Genomic DNA, 19,113 nt, shown 5'->3' with positions numbered 1-19,113 from the left:
AAATTTAGGTACAACACTTTTGTTTTTGGTCCCATTTTTCACAAGTTTAAGCTTTTATATGCACTCAGTGAAAATAATTCTCTCAAATTTTGGTCACAAATTTGCTAAAATTTATGTCAGTGAGCACTTCTCCTTTTCCAAGATAATCAGTTCACCTGACAGCTGTGGCAGATCAAGATGCTGATTAAACAGCATAATTACTACACAGGTGTGCCTTGGGATGGTCACAATAAAAGGGCCACCCCAAAACACACTGACACAGATGTCACAAGTTTTGAGGGAGCTGATTAGGAGTGTCCACCGATGTGTTGTCGCTCTTAAACTGAATGTTCATTGTACTACCATAAGACGTCTCCAGTGTCGTTTCCCTTAATTTTGCAGTATTCAAGATGGTTATGATGACAATCTGCTGTCAGGCCAGGACCACGGTGAGGACGACGAGCATGCAGATGAGCATCTCTGAGACAGTTTCTGACAATTCAACACAAGTCATCCAAAATTGCCACTTGGTGAGTGCTGTTCATGTCTACATATTAATAAGAACTTTACTTAAATAGCACCTTTAAAAACAGAGTTTACACAATGCTTTGACAAACGAAGCACAACAGAAGCAAGAAGGGTTTAATGCAGTGACAGAAAAGCCAAACAATAATGCTGAACTAGGCCAAACAAATACTGAGGTAGAACTAAACAAGAGATCAGAGGCGAAAAACATATTTGAGGGAAGACAGATGATAATGAGAAACAGAGATAGAAACAATTAAAAAAACAAAAATCCATAAAAGTAAATACAATTAAAAGAACAAAAGTAAAAACAGTTACACAAAATTTTAACAATAAATTAATCAGGATCAAGATTGAATAAAATAATGAATTAAAAGACAAATTAAAACAGAGATTCTGATTCTGCAAGCCGTATCTCCCCAGGCAGGCCGCTCCAAAACCGAGGGGCCCTGATGGCAAAGCCATGATCAACTTTAGTTTTAAGCCTCGACTTTGGAACTGCCAGAAAAGCCCCACCTGAGGCTCCAAGGCTGCCAACTGGCTCATATGGGGTCAACATTTTTGTCGTGTAGCTGGGGGCCAGATGTGCTTTAAAAGTGATCAGTAAAATCTTAAAATCAATTCTAAAATGAACAGGGAGCCAATGGAGAGAAGCCAGGATTGGAGTGAAGTGCTGTTGTCTTTTAAAACCAGTGAGAAGCTTGATACTGACTAAGTCTCCTTCTGTGTTTGTTGTTGACGATCCGGGACGGCGTGTAAGTTTATGCCTGTGGAATGCATCGACTTTTTAGAATACACTTAAATGTGCAGTTTCAGATCGCTCTATTTCGAAATAAGCGTATGTCAGTAAAACACTTAATATTCATGTTCCTCATGGTTTGGCTCAACAGCAGACATGTGGTTGACGTCCTGCTTTTATTGGACCCTCCCATATTTAAACAAGTGCTGTGTTTAAATATCTGTTTAGTATAGCTTTAACCTTGCCTCTCGTGCGCAGACACAATCTGTTCGGAGCCACACACACACACACACACACACACAAATACAAATACACCTACACACACAAAGAGCAAGTCTTTTGAGATTATTCCCCCAGTAGATGTCAGTAAAACATTCCCATCCTCAGTTTATTTCCCCCAACAATCTTGGCTCTGTGGCAGGTTTTAAAAAGTAAATATAATGTCAAATCACACTAAGCCTTTAATACCAGCAGCCCTATTCTTAAATGCAACGTTGTAATAAATCAGGCAAGAATGATCCTTTTTCAAACAAGTGTTAAGCGGCTATATCTCAATAAGTGCCAGTCAGTTATTATAAAACGAGTCATATGGCTTTAGCAGCTGTCTGCAGAGAGGGAAGGGACAGCGCGCAAAGTATACAAGGTGACAAAGAGCAGGACTGCATGGACAGATAGTCAACAAGCTCCATGTGGGGACTTCAGTCATGAACAGGGACAAAAAAGGGAGAGAATTGTGGGATGTAATACAGCAATGTAAAACTCCTCTATTTTCTACTTTTAATTGTTAGACTTAGTTTCAAGAAATGTATTTTATTAAGTGGAACTGTTGGTGATTTATTCGGTCTTGCTCCAAGATATTTAGAAGCTGATTTGTCACCCTCCCACCGGCCTCTGTTTGACTAGAAATAGGATTTTGAGAATATTAAATTTATAGACTTATTTGCAGCTTTGGATGACGGGAGAGGAGAGCTACAGAGTGCCCTGAAATACACAAAATATACGATTTTATAGAAGTGATATCTGAAAAAAAAAAACATGAGCTCATTTTGCTTTTTTCCCCTCTCCAGATTTGCGCTCTCCTGGGTGCTGAAAGTGTGCGTAAAGCTGCGCCCATTTTTTTTATTTTTTTGAATGGAGACTCTATCACCCCGATTTACCAACTCGAAAAAAATCTCATTCTTCTGCCAACAAGTGAAATGAAATGAATGAAATCGAAGTTAAATAGCCTCAAAACACATTAAATAAATATGAAAATGCCTCGAACCAAATCCTAATAGGCTAAATTCCCTTTGAAAATTGGTGGCATATGTCTGATCCCGCTGGCACGAGGCTTAATTGGTGAATTGGCGAATAATACAATTAAAGGCTTTGGGCGATTTTATATTTTAAATCACGAGTTGCTGTTGCTGCTGGACACGCTTGGGCTGCTTTCCCCCGAATCTAAAAGGCAAATAACGACTGTCATTATTGTCAAAGAAATGCCAGCCTTCTTTCATATAGCTCTCTCTCTCCTTCTCTCTCCCCCTCTCCCTCTCTCTCGTTTTCACATGCACACACTCTCTCCCTCGCACACACACACACACACACTTCTCCCCCACCTTCCCACTTTCTCCCGTGCAGCCGCGGCGCTTTTCGTCTCCAAAGCCTGTCTCCAGAAGCATGTCCTCAGACATGCAGCCACGGTGCGATGATGCGGACCAAAAGACGCCACCAGCTTGACAGCATGAAAGCAGGTAAGCCCGAATCTAAATAATTCCCCCCTTATGAGTTGTTTTGTCTCATAAAACGAGAGAAGGAAGGAACCGGTATTTCTTAAGCAGGTTTATTTGACTCTCAGGAGATAGAGCGCTTGTTCCTGCAGTGACTGGGCAAGCGGAAAGCAGGTTTCATTAGGCTGTCTTGCTCAAGGACACTCCGACAGAATTGGGACTAGTTGTTGCAAGGAATCGAACCTCAGACTTTAGAGATACGGGACTGTGCCAGTTTGATCCCACAGCAGTGTAGACACCTGTAATCCTGACGCTCCGGCGCGTAAAAAGGCGATCATTGCAGTAATATTCTGAGTAGATTTTCTTACAGCCAGTGTTTCAAACTTTATTTTCAGGAAGATTTAGCTCCAAAGAGAATTCCAGATTGTTGTAAAAATATCTGCTATGTAATCAGCTGAAATATCGCGCAGAAAAGAGGCCTGACAATATCTGCTGCTGCTTGCTCGATGAGCGCAGGGACAACGAAATGTTTTACGCTTGAGCCACAGCTGCCTGTGCCATATGGCGCATCTTGGACGGAGAGTGCGGAACAGAACTTTATTTGTGCTTTATTTCAAGTAGTTTCCAAGCATCCGCTACTAATATAGACCCCCGCTAGTGCTCTTATGTCGTTGAATGCCCTCCGTTTTATTTCCCAACCACATCCATCTCGCATCTACAGTATATTGCGCGCTCCTTCACCAAATCTCCGGTGCAATAAACTGCCGTTAACCCTAATTTCTTAGGATTTTCTCCACATTTTTTTTTCTTTCAAGTAACGATGTTTTGATCATTTATCTAAAGATTCGCCGTATAGTTTGCCAGTAATGTATGCGCCCATGGCACTGTAATGCGCTTTGGATAAAAGCGTCCCCCGTGTGGCTTCATCCACGCAGCCATGTAACAGCTGCTTTCTCCACAGTTCTCCTCTTTTGATTTCCCATCTGTGGTGTAAAAAACGGATGTCTAATCATCAACACACAGCAGAGATCTAGATCTGTGAGAGGATATATTTGCAGAGGCGCTGAGTCCACTCTAGTCTCCTCAATTCGATGAGCCATTCTTGATTTCAGCGCGTTTGATTGTCACAAATGTACAATTATGCCGCATGATACCCGTATTTTCAAGTCAATTTAACAACCGGCTCAAGAGAAAGTGATGCTCTGATATATGTATTAAGCTCTTCAGTTAAGAGTGAGAGGTGATTTCGCGTCGCAGCCACTACCTGCGTAAAACGCGCAACGCCGGAGCAGACTTGAGACGGTGCAGGTTTGTGTCGGCTTGTGTTACAGTTGATGTGTGGCGGGTTAAAGTGGATCTCCCAAATCTTACTGTGAGCATGTTGCCCATAAATCTACTGGAGCTGCTGGACTCCGTGTTCAAAAGGTAAAGCTGTGATTTATCAAGCCATATTTTTAGGCTGCATATCTTATTATTTAGAATGAGGATGACAGTTACAGTACAGTGAATCAGTCTGTGTGTACGAAAAGAGCAGTAGATGTTTACTCATCTGACTGAATAAATCAGTGCAGTGGGATGAGATGTGATAGATGGATGCAGGTCCTAGTTTTGGATCATTTCACTTCACGCTGATATAAATAAGAGAGTGACAGTCTGTGTTAGAACAGAGATAATGAAACTAAAAATGAAAAGTAATTCTCTACCAAAGAAGAAAAATCAGATTAGGATTCTTAGGTTATTGCTGCACTGGCACTGACATGCTCTGCATGCGCCTCCGTGTAGTCGTGAATTTCTGGACTTTATGAAGAGACAGAACAGTTTGTTTCGGATGATTATTTTGAATTTCATATTTCATGAGTGGTATTTATGGCAGGGTCCCAAATAATCCTGCAGATACTGCTCACCTGTGGCACCATCCTGTGCAGAGATTTAATATTCATTTGGCATTTTGTTGTGCAGTGCATGAATGAGGCTGTGGCTTGACCTTGATTAAGCCGCTGGCTGTAATTGGTTTTGTTTGAAGAGATGGCAGGTAAACAAAAAAAGCACTGATGTCGCCTTTAGTATCTATTATTGTGGCTCTGTGTAGGTCGATGCTGGTTTTGTTCTTGCACATTCATGCAGATCTCCAATTGGGAATCTGATTTGGTGTCTTGCCAAAGAAAAAAAAAAAAAAAAAAAAAAAAGGGGGTGATTTGCATTTTGCTCCTGTCTGGAATCCATTAGAAAGTTTCCATCACTTTGGCCACGCACTGTTGTTTCTGAAACAGACCTGCAGGGGAACAAGTGAAGACTTAAGAGTTTTTGTGTGCAGAATAATGATTATCAATTTGGCAAAAAAAGATCCGGATTTGACATCAAAATGTTATTCATATCAAATTGATCACAGCTGCTGTGCTTGAGAAAAAAAAACATAATTTGGTACTTTTTCTGGAAATATTAATTTCTGGTGGATACGTACGTGATCCTGACTGGATGCCATCTGCTACAACATTAATACCACAGGCTTTACAGGAGAGCCATTTGTTTACCTGTAGATAAAGATTTCTGACAGTCTATTATGTTTCCATAGAAAACACAATTTGCTGGCACAGAAAAAACCCTTTAGGTTTCATAAATCACTGAATACAATCACAGAACCTCTCAAAGCACAGTGGGAGTGAAGAACCATTTATTTAGAGTTAAATAAAAGACTCACTTTTTTATTGCATGATGACTTTATAATAATATTGTCGATTGCAGAAAATGTGATTAAAATGTACATCTGGTAAAATATTACATTTTCTGTTAGTGCTGCCATGTGGTAACTGCTTTAACAACGGTAATTTCAAGGCACTACCCTCATCTTTCGTGGCAGCTCCAACTTTGTCAGTATTGCTATATGCATGTTAACTGTTGTTAGCTCTAGGCTTCCTTTCTACATATGTGATCAACCTAAAGTCCATTCATTCATATAAGAACCTCCAAGAACTCTAAGCTGTTTGTGAAACTCCTGTTTTTTTTTCTTTTTTCGTCCAGTGTTTGCCTATAGTACATTGTAAAAATTGAACTTTTGGAGCAAATTTTAGCCAGACTGTAGTCTATGCATTTTGCAACAGGAAGTTAGCATAAAAATGAATTTGCTAACAGATGGTTGAATGTTTAATAGCAGTCCGCAGCACATACAGCCAGCTGACATTGTTAGAATGCTAGCTGTGTCAGTTAAAGCAGTGGTTCCCAAAAGCTCCCGCCAAAGGGTCCAGATTTCTCCTTAGTCATTAGTTCAAGGTCCACATGTAAGATAAAATACCACATTTTCAATTTTATTTTACAAAATGAGGTTTACATGTGTTTTAACGTAATATTTTGTAAAAACAATCAAACATTTAACAGGCTGATCTCCTCAGTTAATTGACATCATGCATTCCATAAGATTGGATGGCAAAAAAAACTTTAAATGAGCTTTTGTGCCATTTCGCCAGTGGCACTTTTACCCATCCATGAAGAGATGCATTTCCTTGTGTTGAACACTAGGGGCTTACTATGTATGCTTTACAGAAATACAGACACAAAACAAATTGTGTGGAAACATGGCACTTGGTTCCTGTATATTATTTGAATGCACATTTAATTGCACTTTGACAACCATTTACATTAACTGAAAATATTAAGATCATAAACAATGTGTTGTATCACTGCTCTAGTCTCTGTGCAAGTTTCCAAAAGTTGCTCTGACTTGTTGCTTTCCATCTCCACTTATCATCCTGTTTGACATCCTGATGGTGATGGATGAGGTTTGGATTCGCCATGACTGAACAGTTATTTGATGGGTTTTTCAATTTCTGCCAGCCCACTGAGGTTTACCGAGGTCAGGCACACTGCTCTGTTTTTTTTCCGTCTTCGAGTGCCCTTCCCTAACTCTATTGATATTACATTAGAGATGCAGATATCATGGACTGTGCATAATTCTTTACTGGAGGTGTCAATGTGCTCGACTGTGATAGCAAAATGATGGCACGCATCGATTTGTGTGTCGTGCTTGGCCAGCAGTTCTGCATGAATACTGCCTATTAGCATGTTGGTCAATGCAGATAACAGTGAAGTGATGGAGCATATTTATCAAATATCTGTCTTCCATGTTTCAACAAAAAAAGCAAAATTTTCATGTCTAAAAGTGATGCTTATTGCCCCCTGTGGTGAAAACGAGAAATGGGCAGGTATGATCCACCCCCTGCTGTTTTCTTCCATATCGAAATTATGAGGACATAACCAACACCGTGTTTTATTATGGCTGAATGTGTATGCACACACACACAAATCAGGATGACTCTTTCTTGGCCACACTTACACAGAGGACAGAGAGAGGAGGAGAAATTGAAGGAGGCGGCTCATGCCAACGCTTCTACCTACCATGAATGCACACATATTCCTAAATCTGTGTTTTTGGCAGTGGTGGAAACAGCGTTTGAGGCGAGGTTGCTTTTGTAAAAAGTTAAATTTAGCCGGTGGGGTGCCTCATTCCATGGACATAAGCTTCTCGGTTGTAAAGCGGCTGCACAGTGCACATTAGTGAATCTGTGTAGCTGGCACACACAGAAAGGAATGTCTAATTATCACGCTTTCAACCGCAGTAGGCTCCTCTATTTGCACTGAGCTCCTGCTCTAATCGCTTTCTTTTGCTATCATTACACACTTATTTATTTTATTTTTACGCAATTAAAAATTTTATTTTTGCTCTGTGCGGATGAGCCGGGAAGTCCACGCAGCGTCGGCTGGGCGTTGAAGGAAGCTCTAATTGAGCAGAAACAGAAGATTGGCTCTGGTTATGTGTGGAAATGTTGTGGAAGAGCTGAAAAGAGATTCTGTGAGGGGTGTTTTACATAACAGTAAACATGCAGTGTCCAAATGTGTCTATGTATAAAATCTGAATGCATATTTTATTTTTGTGTCTAGTCAGATTCATGACCCATCCTTCCTGGGATTAATAAGACACATTGCTAAAAACAATCCAAACATTCCCGCATTTTAACTCACCATTGTCTGACAGCACAAAATGTCAACCAAATATAAACAAAACAGGCTGTTCTCATGCACTGTTCATACCTGTACCTACGAAAAGTAATGCTCTACAATTTGCATATAACATCACGACCCAGCAATTTGTGTATAAGCCACGTAATAGGAAAGGCTAAGAAGGATATCGTATAAAGCAAGGTTCCCACGCTCATGGAGAACCTGGAAAAGTCAACAGATTTCACAATCACATTTTCCAGGCCTGGCAAAGTCATGGAATTAATGAAAATTATTGAAAGTTTTGAAAAAGTCATGGAAATATTATGTTTTTGTTGTAATAACGTTGTTTTAGTAATCTTCTGTGGATAACTATCCATGCAGTGTAACATGTCATTTTATTTACATTTATTTTCTGTAGCTGATGATGTTACATATGTAGCTCTAGTATGCATCAATGTGAGACGTTTTGTTTATCATCATGTACATTTCTTCCTTGTTGTCGCCGTGTTCTGTCTCTTCTTTCAGTGGGGCAAGGGAGACACATTATGGGTCCTTGAAAAGTTTGGGAAAAGTTTTGAAATACTGTCTTAAATGTGTTAATGTTAATCCAGGAAACCAGTGTTTGGTACCATGTGAGCTTTGAGTGAACTTGGAGTTATTTTAAAGTATGTTGTCCCCATGTTTCATGTCCCTAATGTAACCTACTAAATTTGCTTTCCAGGGCCTTGCCTTAGTAACTTTAAATAATATTTACAGTTACATACTTAACTTTGAAGACACATACTTTATTTATACTGAGGAACTTTTCTTATTCATGGTTATGTACTTTATAGTTACATACTTTTAGTTAGTAAGTATCGATTTTCCTCCACTATAGCGGTGCATGGTACCATGTGAAACCAGTTGAACTTTGGTTAGGTTTAGGAAAATAAACATGATAACAACAAATTTAAAATAACTCAAAATAATAATACTGGCACCTAAAGTCACCCAATCTATGTTTCTTTTCCTAACTTAACAAGTGTAAATCAACCTGCCTAAACTTATGTAGGTAACTTTAGGTTAAGTACGTAACTTCATATTTACTTATGTAACTTTATAGTCATGTCTTTTTTTTTTCTTTTTTTTTTTGAGTTACGTTCTTCATAGACCCTTACAGTAAGTAAGTACGAGCTGGACTCTAGGATACTTGTGTTCGCAACCATCTGAAACTAAACCCTAACCACAGTAACTTAATGTTTAGCCCATAACTTCATAGTTACAGACTTAACTTCATAGTTATGTACTTTATTTATAGTCACATCTTTTTTACACAGTTTATAGGGAAGTATAACTTTCCACTAGGAGACTGGTGTTCAGAGCACAAATTTGTGTTTTCCTAGAAAAGCAAAGGAATGGTCAGCCTACTTTCCTACTCTGCCTCTGATTGGCTCACCCTGATATTCTCTTCTAACCCTAACCAATCTCACTCCTTTTGCCGAAATGTGACCTATCCTGCCAACGAAGGAAAAGAGTACTTGACAATCAGGTTGAGAGTAGGGCACGTCATGCCTTCTTAGATACACAAATTTGTGTGCCAACTGTGTGAAACCAAGTGATCTTGGAGTTATTTTGCGATATGACCTCACGGTGTTTCTTTTCCTAAACCTCACCAAAATACTTCTACTACATACACATTACCTTTGTAGCTTTATATTAAGTATGAACTTTACGTTAGGTTGTGTTTTTAGATATAAAATGAACTGTTGTAGAGGATACATTTAACACAAACTTTCTCTAAATAAAAACATGAACCAATCACAAATAAGTAGATGAAGGTTATACCAGGTAAAAGATCTTTATTCAAAGCTTACAGATTTCCACATGCTGATGCTATATCTGCAGCTAGCGGGACAAATGGCCAGTGTATGCTTTAGCTGTGCTTTTTATCAGTTGCTGAGTGATTGCAGAGCCTTACAATATGAAGTGCCACTAAACCACAGCACGAAGTGGCATTGATTGGAAAGGATGGGAGGAGGGAGATTCCTCCTTAAGGTCATTATCCAGCGGACAGAAAGAGTTAGATGTAACAAACAGTGTAATTGCATTTGTGGCAAAAGACTAAGAATCAATGGACTAAACACTATTTACAGCATATTGTCAGCATATTTCATCAACATACAAATGTATTCAGTGACCCTGTAATTACTCATGAAATCTATTCTATGAAATCAGTTCTGCAGCTCCCTAAAGTCTTCAGTCTGTTTAGACCAGGCCTGGAATTTAGTAATTTTAGGGGCAAGTTCTCTTGGCCTGCATCGGGAGAATTTATTTTAAGGTTAAAAAGGCCACATGCCAAGGCATGAAGGTTATAAGTAAAATATTGCAATTTTGATCTAACTTAAATAGATGAATCAATTTATAAAATCATCAATTCCTTTTTAATAAACAGTGTTACATTGGGAAAAAAATCAAAAGAACTATTTATTTCAGAATGTTACTGTATATGACTTTTGAGACCGTTTTTAAAGTCTTGTGGATGCAGTTTATAATAAAAATATTGTGACTTATATTTTCACTACATTTATGAAAGTACATGAGTAAGACAGACAAATACTCTGTATATAATTTACATATTTCCATAACCAATCCTGTCAGAAAACTTAAAAACAAGAGCTCCTTCACACATGTATCTTTATTGTTCACACCACACGTGTTGATTACTTGCGTTTGTAAATCCAATCTGACACTTAACACTGAAATGAGAGCACTGTTGTTCAACAAAATAGAGCGTTATTTTTCTATATGAATAAACAATGGCTTAATTTTAATTTTAACTGTGCTTGGCCCTCTGCTGGTAGGTCTGTGCCCAGAGATATCCACTAGAGTGCTAATATTCTGTTGCTGGGGCCGACTCGACAGGGGAGGGAGGGCAAGGAAAGAATAAAGCGAAAACATGCAGAGTTTTAGAAGGGCATTGAGACCGTGGCTGTCATGGCTGCTTGTCAGAAATTCCTGCTGTGGTGTGGACCCATATTTCATGTCATTCAGAATGCATCTGACAGCCGCAACAGTGATCTGCATGGCATACATTAGAAGAATTTGACGTGTGAGACTTAAGTGATGTGTTTTACTCAAGTATTTGACAGTAAATCGTAGCTGCAGTCTGTGGATCAAAGGGTCAGGTAGGACAAAGTGATGAGAATATATTTTATTTTCCATCCTACTAAAAGCAGTAGTAGCGGTTTTATGATACAGACACTAATTGCTCAGGGTTTAAAATCATTATAAACCTGCACTGACTGATTTTTTTGGCCACTTGGAGGCATCAGTGACAAGCTTTGGCGAACTATTTTGCAAACAGTTGCTTACGTATACATCCTGTACATATGGAGCAACACTGGCAGTAATTTTGAGTGTTTTTTCTGGCCACCCAATATATGTAAGTCTAATACTCGTCCCCCTTATAGCTTGTTTTTTGGTCTCCACCAACTCCAGATGAAAATCTGTGCTTTAGCTGTTAAACGTTCCACTCTGTTCACCAGCTAGTCCCCAACTTTGCCTGTCTGCTGTTTGGTTTTTTAAAGTCCTAACTCTCAAAACAGCTGCCTGCGGATGAAAGTGATGAGAGTGGGTCAGAACAGTATGGGCTGTAAAACCAAAAACAGTGAGCTGAAAGATTCTAAAATGTCCTAAAGAGCTTAAGCTAAATGCATAGTTGGGGGATATTTTTTTGTGGGCTTGTCAATCTGTTTCACACCTTTCATGTTGCTCATAGTCATTTGTTTCGTTATTTATGTAAAAAAAAAGTTATAGCAGAGTTAAAATTTGAATGAAAGCAAACTATAGCCTTATTCTAACTGGATTAGTTTCAACTGGGAGCCCTTTGTGATTTATAAATTGACCCGTTTGCACGGCATGATATATGATGTCAAGGCTGCTATGCATGACATCCATGTCATCGTCTTTTGGAATTGAGCTTTCTCCTTCTGTGTATGGATTTTCATGCTTTGTAGAGATAAGCTTCTTGCACCCAAAATGCTGTTGAAACTTTTATTCACAATTGCTAAAGTAGCCCTCCATGATTTTAATAATTCTAAATAATATTAATAATACTTAAGACTGATCATTCTTCACTTGGAAAGATGCAGAAAGAAGGAGGGTAGACAGAAGATAAAAAAGAAAAGAAAAAAATTCAATCCGAAATTAGCGACATGGCAGATTCACATGGGATTGAGATCACAGACAACCTCCACAATTTTTACAAATTATTGGAGGTCCCCAGGCAATACTAGTCGTGTGCGATTACGTCTTATGACTGCAAATTTCCTACGTTCTTTGAAAAAATAAACAATCAGATTAACTTGATACTGCACTCCAATTTTACCTCCTTGATGGATTATTGTTGAATTTTGTATAGATATATATATTTACACTTCTAGTAATACATATGTTTCCACAGGAGTGCCATACTGCAATCACAAATGTGTCTCATAATAAACACACTGTATAAACACCAAACCTGGCAACTGCTCACAGCAGCATTCTCGTCACTTAAATCAGGAAATAACTCTTCAGGTGGGCTAAGTGCCCTTGCTTTAAATCAGGTCACCATGGTGATGCTGAATTGCAATTAAGATTTGGATACATTTTAGAGGCACTGAACAGAAGAGTACACTGACATCTTACCCTGGCTTTTAAAAGACTGCAAAAAATCTCTTTCTCTCACTGTTGCATAATACAGATTTCTTTTAAACCAAGCTGGCTGTATTGTCCTTGACAATTCTACCTTTCAATGCTGCTTTCATCCTAGCATTGTTTGTCGCCACTTCCTGCCAGCATAAAAGAACCATACATTTCAGTCATTGTGAAAATCTGAGCAGCAGCTCAGTTTTTACAGCGGTAGCAGCAGTTGTAGTACTCCCCTCAAAATCTCTGGAGATCCCTTTTAATGTTCTCTGCTTCCAAAAGCCTCAGGTGGTCCTCAGTCTTGCCGCTCATCCAGCAGTAATGTCGGGCGACTATTCCCTGCTCTTAATTACTCTAAACTTCAGTACCAGATAATTCTAGCTGACTACTTCAAGCTCTGGCTGTGCCGTTATCATTGGCTCCATAAAACATTCATTGTGCCCGCCTGCTCTCATCGGACCTTGGCAGGGAGGGCTTATTGTAATTGCCAGCAGGCCTAATTCCTCTATGATCGGAGATTGTAAGACACAAGAAAAAAAAAGGTAGAATCCAGCTCCCCGTTCTCACCTACAGTGTACACATTTCAAGGAGAGTTCGGTAATGTGGAAAAAAAGGAAAGAGAGACAGAAACTAGGTCTGAAATTAACTGTACTTTTCCTGTCTAATTTCTGTGCTGCAACTTTAGCAGCAGGGGGAACAGCTCAGACTGGTGTCACAAGTTCTTGTAAATGGTGCCAACATGACAGGGCGCCCCTAATGTCTCACTGTGCTGCTGCAGATGCTGCTTGTGTGGGTGGTTTTGAAGTAGCCCTGTGTGACTTTTTCTTCTCGTGGGCCAGGAGCACTAACAAGCAATTAGCCAACAGGAAGAGCACTTGCTATTTCAGGGGGACAAAATCCAAAGCTTACAAAGTCTAAGACTGCTCCTTTTTTTGGTTTTGACTTGTTCGCGGAAGCAAAAGCTGCTGATACTGATACAAAAGCAGCTCAGAATAATCTAGACAGACGAAGAAACCCTGAGGGGATAATTTGAACATATTTAAAAAGGAAGAAGAAAATACCCAAACACCAGAAGTGGACACATGCATGACCTTGAATATCCCAATGAGAGTTTTGCAGATTTAATACAGATTACACTGCTGTGTGCAGTGATGCATAAGAAGTAGCAAAGCGTTAATCCATCCACTTTTAAGTGCAAGTCAATGAGCTGCTGGCAGCTGACTTCCATTTGAATAGGCAATAAAAGTCAAACTGTACTCCTGAAGGTATTGCTGTCCTAATTACAGGCCTGCCTGAAGCTGATAAACAGAAATGATGGCCAAATGGAGGCACCATGTACTTGACGTCAATAATGAATCACTGCCCTCTTGTATTTCTCATTCTGCTGCTCAGCCTGGATAGCCTGGATGGTTTGTTGGTCAGCCGGTCAGTCCACACCTTTGGTCCAGACTGAAATATCTCACAAATACTGAGTGGATTAACACAAAATGTGGTGTAGATATCCATGTTCTGCTATGGGATGAATTTTCATATCTTTAGTGATCCTTTTATATTATCTAGCTCCGGCATCATGTCAAACATTACACCTGCTAAACATCAGTGTTTTAGCACTGAAAGTGTGAGCCTGTTGCCAAGCAAGTATTCACTAGTATTTAGCTCAAAGCACCAAGGTACAGCCAAGGCCTCCAGGAAATACGGAGAACTTTGAAGCCAATTTTACATAGATTCCAGACAATGTAACTACAACCTCTATGTCCGTCACGTCTAAGTCACTTGGCCAGAAGAGACTTTTTAATCATAAAGACAGTTGCCCTAAGCGTCAAAAAATGCTGCCATCCAGTGCGCGTCATTGCCCTGCTAAAGGGTGCCTCAGTGCATCAGTATCTAACACAGAGGGCCGCTGACCAAGCATTGGTATTTGACGGGTTGAAAGTGAAACAGGGTTTTTTTTTTAAGCGTGCTTTCCCCCCCAAAAGTATCACTACGTGAAATTGAATCCATATCAGATCATAAGTATATTGAGGATCACGTTATTCAGTATTTACATATGCTCTTCATTGATGAAAGTGTAAAACTATTGTTATAAAAATTGCTCCATAATATTCCTTTTAGAAGCACATAAAGGGTTTCCTCCTTCATCAGTCAGGTCACAGATACTTGTAAGAAAAGATAAATCTGTGCTTTACTTTCTGTAATTACAATCTTAATCATTCTGTGTTAGTAAAATGTGTCCCTGGGCTTTCCTGAGAATTACAGAAATTTGCTCCCCTGTGACCAACCAAGTCCATTAACCTGAAACCGCCAGTAAAAATGGAACACCAGATTCCCCCTCCATTTATTTCACAGTTAGAGATATCTCTCTACGGGGGCATTGGTAGGAAGTTCAGTCCTCTTCCCTCTCAATAAAAGAAAGGCTATTTAAAACCAGAAGAACTCTGACATTCCTCTCTACCTCAGTTTTGATTATCACAAATTTAATAAAACATTTGCTGAAATGGCTTGAGGCGGTTTTCTAAGGTTCAGAAAATGCACAGGTGACAAAGTGTGCAGTCTACAAATTGTCCGAAACTGTGTCAAACAACCATCCTCTTCACATTCCCAGCTAGATAAAGAACACGTGTGGAATCAAAGCCGATTAGAGCTGCCTCCGAGATGGACGACTTGACACAAAGCTCAATACTGTGTACACAGTCAACAGATAAACACGGGCCCTGGCCCTGGATATTGTGGATCAAATCAAAAAGTAAACAGACACTACAGCACTCGCCGAAGCGGCGAGTTGGCGGTGGCGGCTGTGCACCCCATCCTGAGCCGATATTATGAAGTCCAGTGACAATCACTGTCTGTTATTGTTATTGGATTCTGTCTCGGTTTATTCCTGCGCTTTTGCAAGTGAGGACCTGTTTATTGCCTCAGGTATAACTGGGTTCATCCTGTGTTTCTTCAATGCCCCGAGGCATTGTAAACTGTAGTTTTCTTTTATGTGGTCAGTCGGTTCAATTTATTGGCTCTGTCCACACTGTCTATTTAAAAGTAAACGTGAGAGAAAACCCAGATAATGATAGTAAATACCAATGTCTGGTTTGATGGCTCTTGGTGAACATCTACCTTTTTTTCCCTCAGAAAAGACGACTGTCATGTATGTGTGGTGCCTTGGGGGGCTGTAGAAGAAATCACTGGAGTATGCAGACTTACAGTATTATTCAAAGTTGCACAGGAAACGGGGTCATGACACTTTTAAAGGATAAACATGACCGGGTTATTTAAGAGAGAAAACATAGCCTGGGATTACATGTATATACACTTGATAAGTGCAGCATGACCGAGTAGTCTGGGACCTGGATGTCTCATTTCCTCCCTTCAGGCTTCACTATGAGAAGCCAACAGACAGTGTACTTTATCCAAAGCTTTGTACAGATTCATGGTTTTGGCTTGACATTCTCAAAGAAGATCCCTGAAGGTCTGTGTAACTTGTTCCAGGTGAATGATTTGACATTTGAAAGAAATGCCAGCAAGAGGGGAAAGTGGGCACTTCTAGGTTGTGTGTGTGTTGAGGAACTTGTAGGGCCTTCTTCTTTGCATTCTGCAGTGGACACACAATCGAGTTGTGCACATTTCCCAACCAGGTTTTTTGAACCTCTCTGGCCTCCCGATGAGCCGGCCCACCGTGTCAGAGCATGGAGCCCATCTGAAATGCAGTTATTTGACTTGACAGGAACAGAACTGCCAACAGAGTCCAGAGACTACACTGTGTCAGTGGAACACAAACAGACTGTGGGATAGATTTACTGTGTGAGGCCCCCGCAGCCCCTATGTTCACACCCTCTGATGGCCTTTTTTGACATTCCTCTCACAAACAAAGGATTCGTAGCTGAGAAAAGACGTGTCTGATCATATGAAAAACAAAAAAATACAAACTTCAAGACAATGACAAATTGTTATACATTGTTGCTGAACTCAATCTTTTGCTATCACTCATTACATGTCAAATAGCATGTTTGAGTATTTGTATACAGTGGGCCTATATTTAAAAGTAACTTAACACCCTGGAAATCTTTGTCTTGCTGACCTCCAGTGGTTTAACTTCTCACTTTACTGCAGTGATGCAAAAATGTACTACAATGTGTGTCAGTATACCAAATAGGAATAGGTGTGGTATCAGGTGCACCCATCAGAGATGGAAGGTTACTTAATTCTTTAACAAATAACTTAATACCAGACTTAACTGGATGGTCTTCTTCCCCCCCGGCTGTTTGTGCTGTTCCTCAGCAGGATTGCCGAATAAAATACTGGCCTGATTTCTGTAAATTTGGTGGAAGGATGTAGCATGAGCCAAGGAAGATGCCTTTACATTTCTGCCTTTACACAGCAGATTTTATACTTCAGATCCAAATCATGAAGCAGATAAACAAAGAACAGGACAGCACAGTTGAATTTTAGACTGCATGCACATTTTTTTCAGTCTAACATTGTTGAAACAGAGCAGCTAATGTTGCTGTGAGAAGTTAGCGGAGTGAAATGCCCTACCAGGAAGGTACGTTGTTGTTAATCCCATCTTGGTGCCGCTGTTTGATGGCAACACAGAATTTCAAGGCAAAGGCGTCTCCCAAAGATGATGATATGGATCAATGTTTTCAAATTGCATCCATCAATTTAATCATTGGTCATTAAATCGATATGTTCATCCAGACTGATGGATCGTTACAGTCCTACTCACTGCAATTTCACTGTGACTTTAAAGGCGATCTATACAACATGCTGCGTGTATCGAGGATTCAGAGTCAGGGCTGGGATTTCCAGCACATGGCTCTCAACATTTAGGTGGTTAGTTGTTAACAGTGCTAACAACATCAGCAATGCTGATAGAGATAAACAGCGTTAACTAGGTGAGCTATGTGAGCAATGACACACGCTGGCAGCAGTAACTACAGTATGTAACACAGTGCAGATTAGTTAACTGGTGGGATGCATACACAAGGACATGCACTAACAGGCACGCCTGGCTGGACTGGTTATCAAAAGAGAAGCTCAGATAACATCACACAGAAAGGTAGCCTATCTTTATTCTCTGTTCAGGGTGCCATTACCCCCCCTACATCTTTACATAGCAAGCAGTTGTTCACTGCATTAATGTTCTGTATGTCGTATAGAGCTCCTTTAAAACACTTTCCAAATGGACGATCTGAAAACTCAAACAGGGAGCATTGCTATGCAGGTACATCTCCACAGCTGTCTAGCTACTTTGTTTGTCAATCAGAAGGGGAGTACAAGAGACAAGGTCAACCCACCTCTCTCCAATTTTACACAGTTTCCCAGTCCAATCAATACTGCCCAACATGGCTAAATCAGAGAGGTCTCATTCCCCAGTCGCCTGATAATTGGAAGCTGTTAGTATGGAGGACGGGACAGGAGTATCAATTGGCTCAGCTTCTTACTTTTTTGTGGATTAACACCAGGGCTGATTTGCTTTCAGCAAAAAGCTAAAGTTTAAATGTTGGATGTTTTCAGTGAAACGGCACTTCCTCATCCTCCACTTTGGTTAGGCCTGGAGATTTTTAAATCCTTTAACTTTTTATTAGGGAAATCACTGAAAGTTAAGCCTTCAGTGCCTCTGGAGTTGGCAGAGTGTACTGAGTTACCAACTTCATTGCCAAGATGCATGAATTAAAAACTGTTTACTCTTAAAGCAGGAAGCGTGAACAATTAATTTAACATTAAGTCAAATACACTACTGAGTCCAGTGTTTTTGACCATAACAGTTTGTGTTGGGCAGCATTGACACAGAATCTCAAACCATATGGAAAAATCATTGTGTATGTCTTAACTTTTATAGTGAATTTGAATTGAGAGTTTTTATTTTATTTAAATGATTAAAATCTAAATGACTTGGGCCTCAATCACTTTAAGGCTTCAGGTATTGCTGGCCCTTTCTTCACATCACACTTTACAAGCCTTTTTCGATAAGAAATGTTCCCAGTTTCTAGATGACTCTTCAAACTGTGAGCCTCTGTGCTCAGAGGTACTTAAAAGATTTTTTTTGGCAATTTCTCTGTGAGACAACCTTTCACTCCTCAAAGTCATGATAACTTAACTTTTTATGTCCTGAGCTGACACAGCCTCCAGTGATCAGTGCCGAGCATATTATTTTCTCTCGGATGTTAATGGCACTTCTACTGTAATTAGTGCTTCATGAGAGGCAGGTGTGCTAAAAAGGTCAAGCAGTTTGCTGCAAACACAAACAGTGATAGCATCCATTGTAGAAATACACAGTATGTTTGCTACAGACACTTAATCAGAGTGATTAAGGTGAAGTCTGTTTCCAATTAGATCTAGGTAATTTCCATTACGAAACAAATTAAGGTCAAATAAAGACAAACATTTCAGAAGTTTTGGAGTTGCCCAAAAATGCTGAAAATGTTTGACTTGCATTGTCATCTATTATCAAAAATGACATGACCATTCAACACGTTTTTACTCCTAACAGCAGCGTGGTAGTGACAG

At 39.8% G+C, this 19,113-nt stretch overlaps 1 protein-coding gene across 3 annotated transcripts in view; it reads left to right on the top strand.

Annotated features, from left to right (window-relative positions):
• The first annotated feature begins 372 nt into the window (after positions 1-372).
• The window catches only part of chrm2a (cholinergic receptor, muscarinic 2a), a 100,556-nt gene continuing 81,815 nt past the window's right edge, over positions 373-19,113 (top strand). Inside the window, exons 1-2 of one of the 3 annotated variants that reach the window (XM_088072727.1) lie at positions 373-509; positions 2,864-2,976. The gene's annotated coding sequence lies outside the window, so the exon portion shown is untranslated. Of the gene's footprint in view, positions 510-2,808; positions 2,977-4,246; positions 4,378-19,113 lie in introns of those variants that run through there. The other 2 variants (XM_042511553.2, XM_088072728.1) reach the window with 2 other exon arrangements.

The sequence above is a fragment of the Plectropomus leopardus genome, chromosome 22 (assembly GCF_026936395.1).
Source record: "Plectropomus leopardus strain MGB_pleo_1.0 chromosome 22, ASM2693639v1, whole genome shotgun sequence".
Taxonomy (NCBI): domain Eukaryota; kingdom Metazoa; phylum Chordata; class Actinopteri; order Perciformes; family Serranidae; genus Plectropomus; species Plectropomus leopardus.
This window is presented reverse-complemented; position numbering and strand designations above follow the sequence as displayed.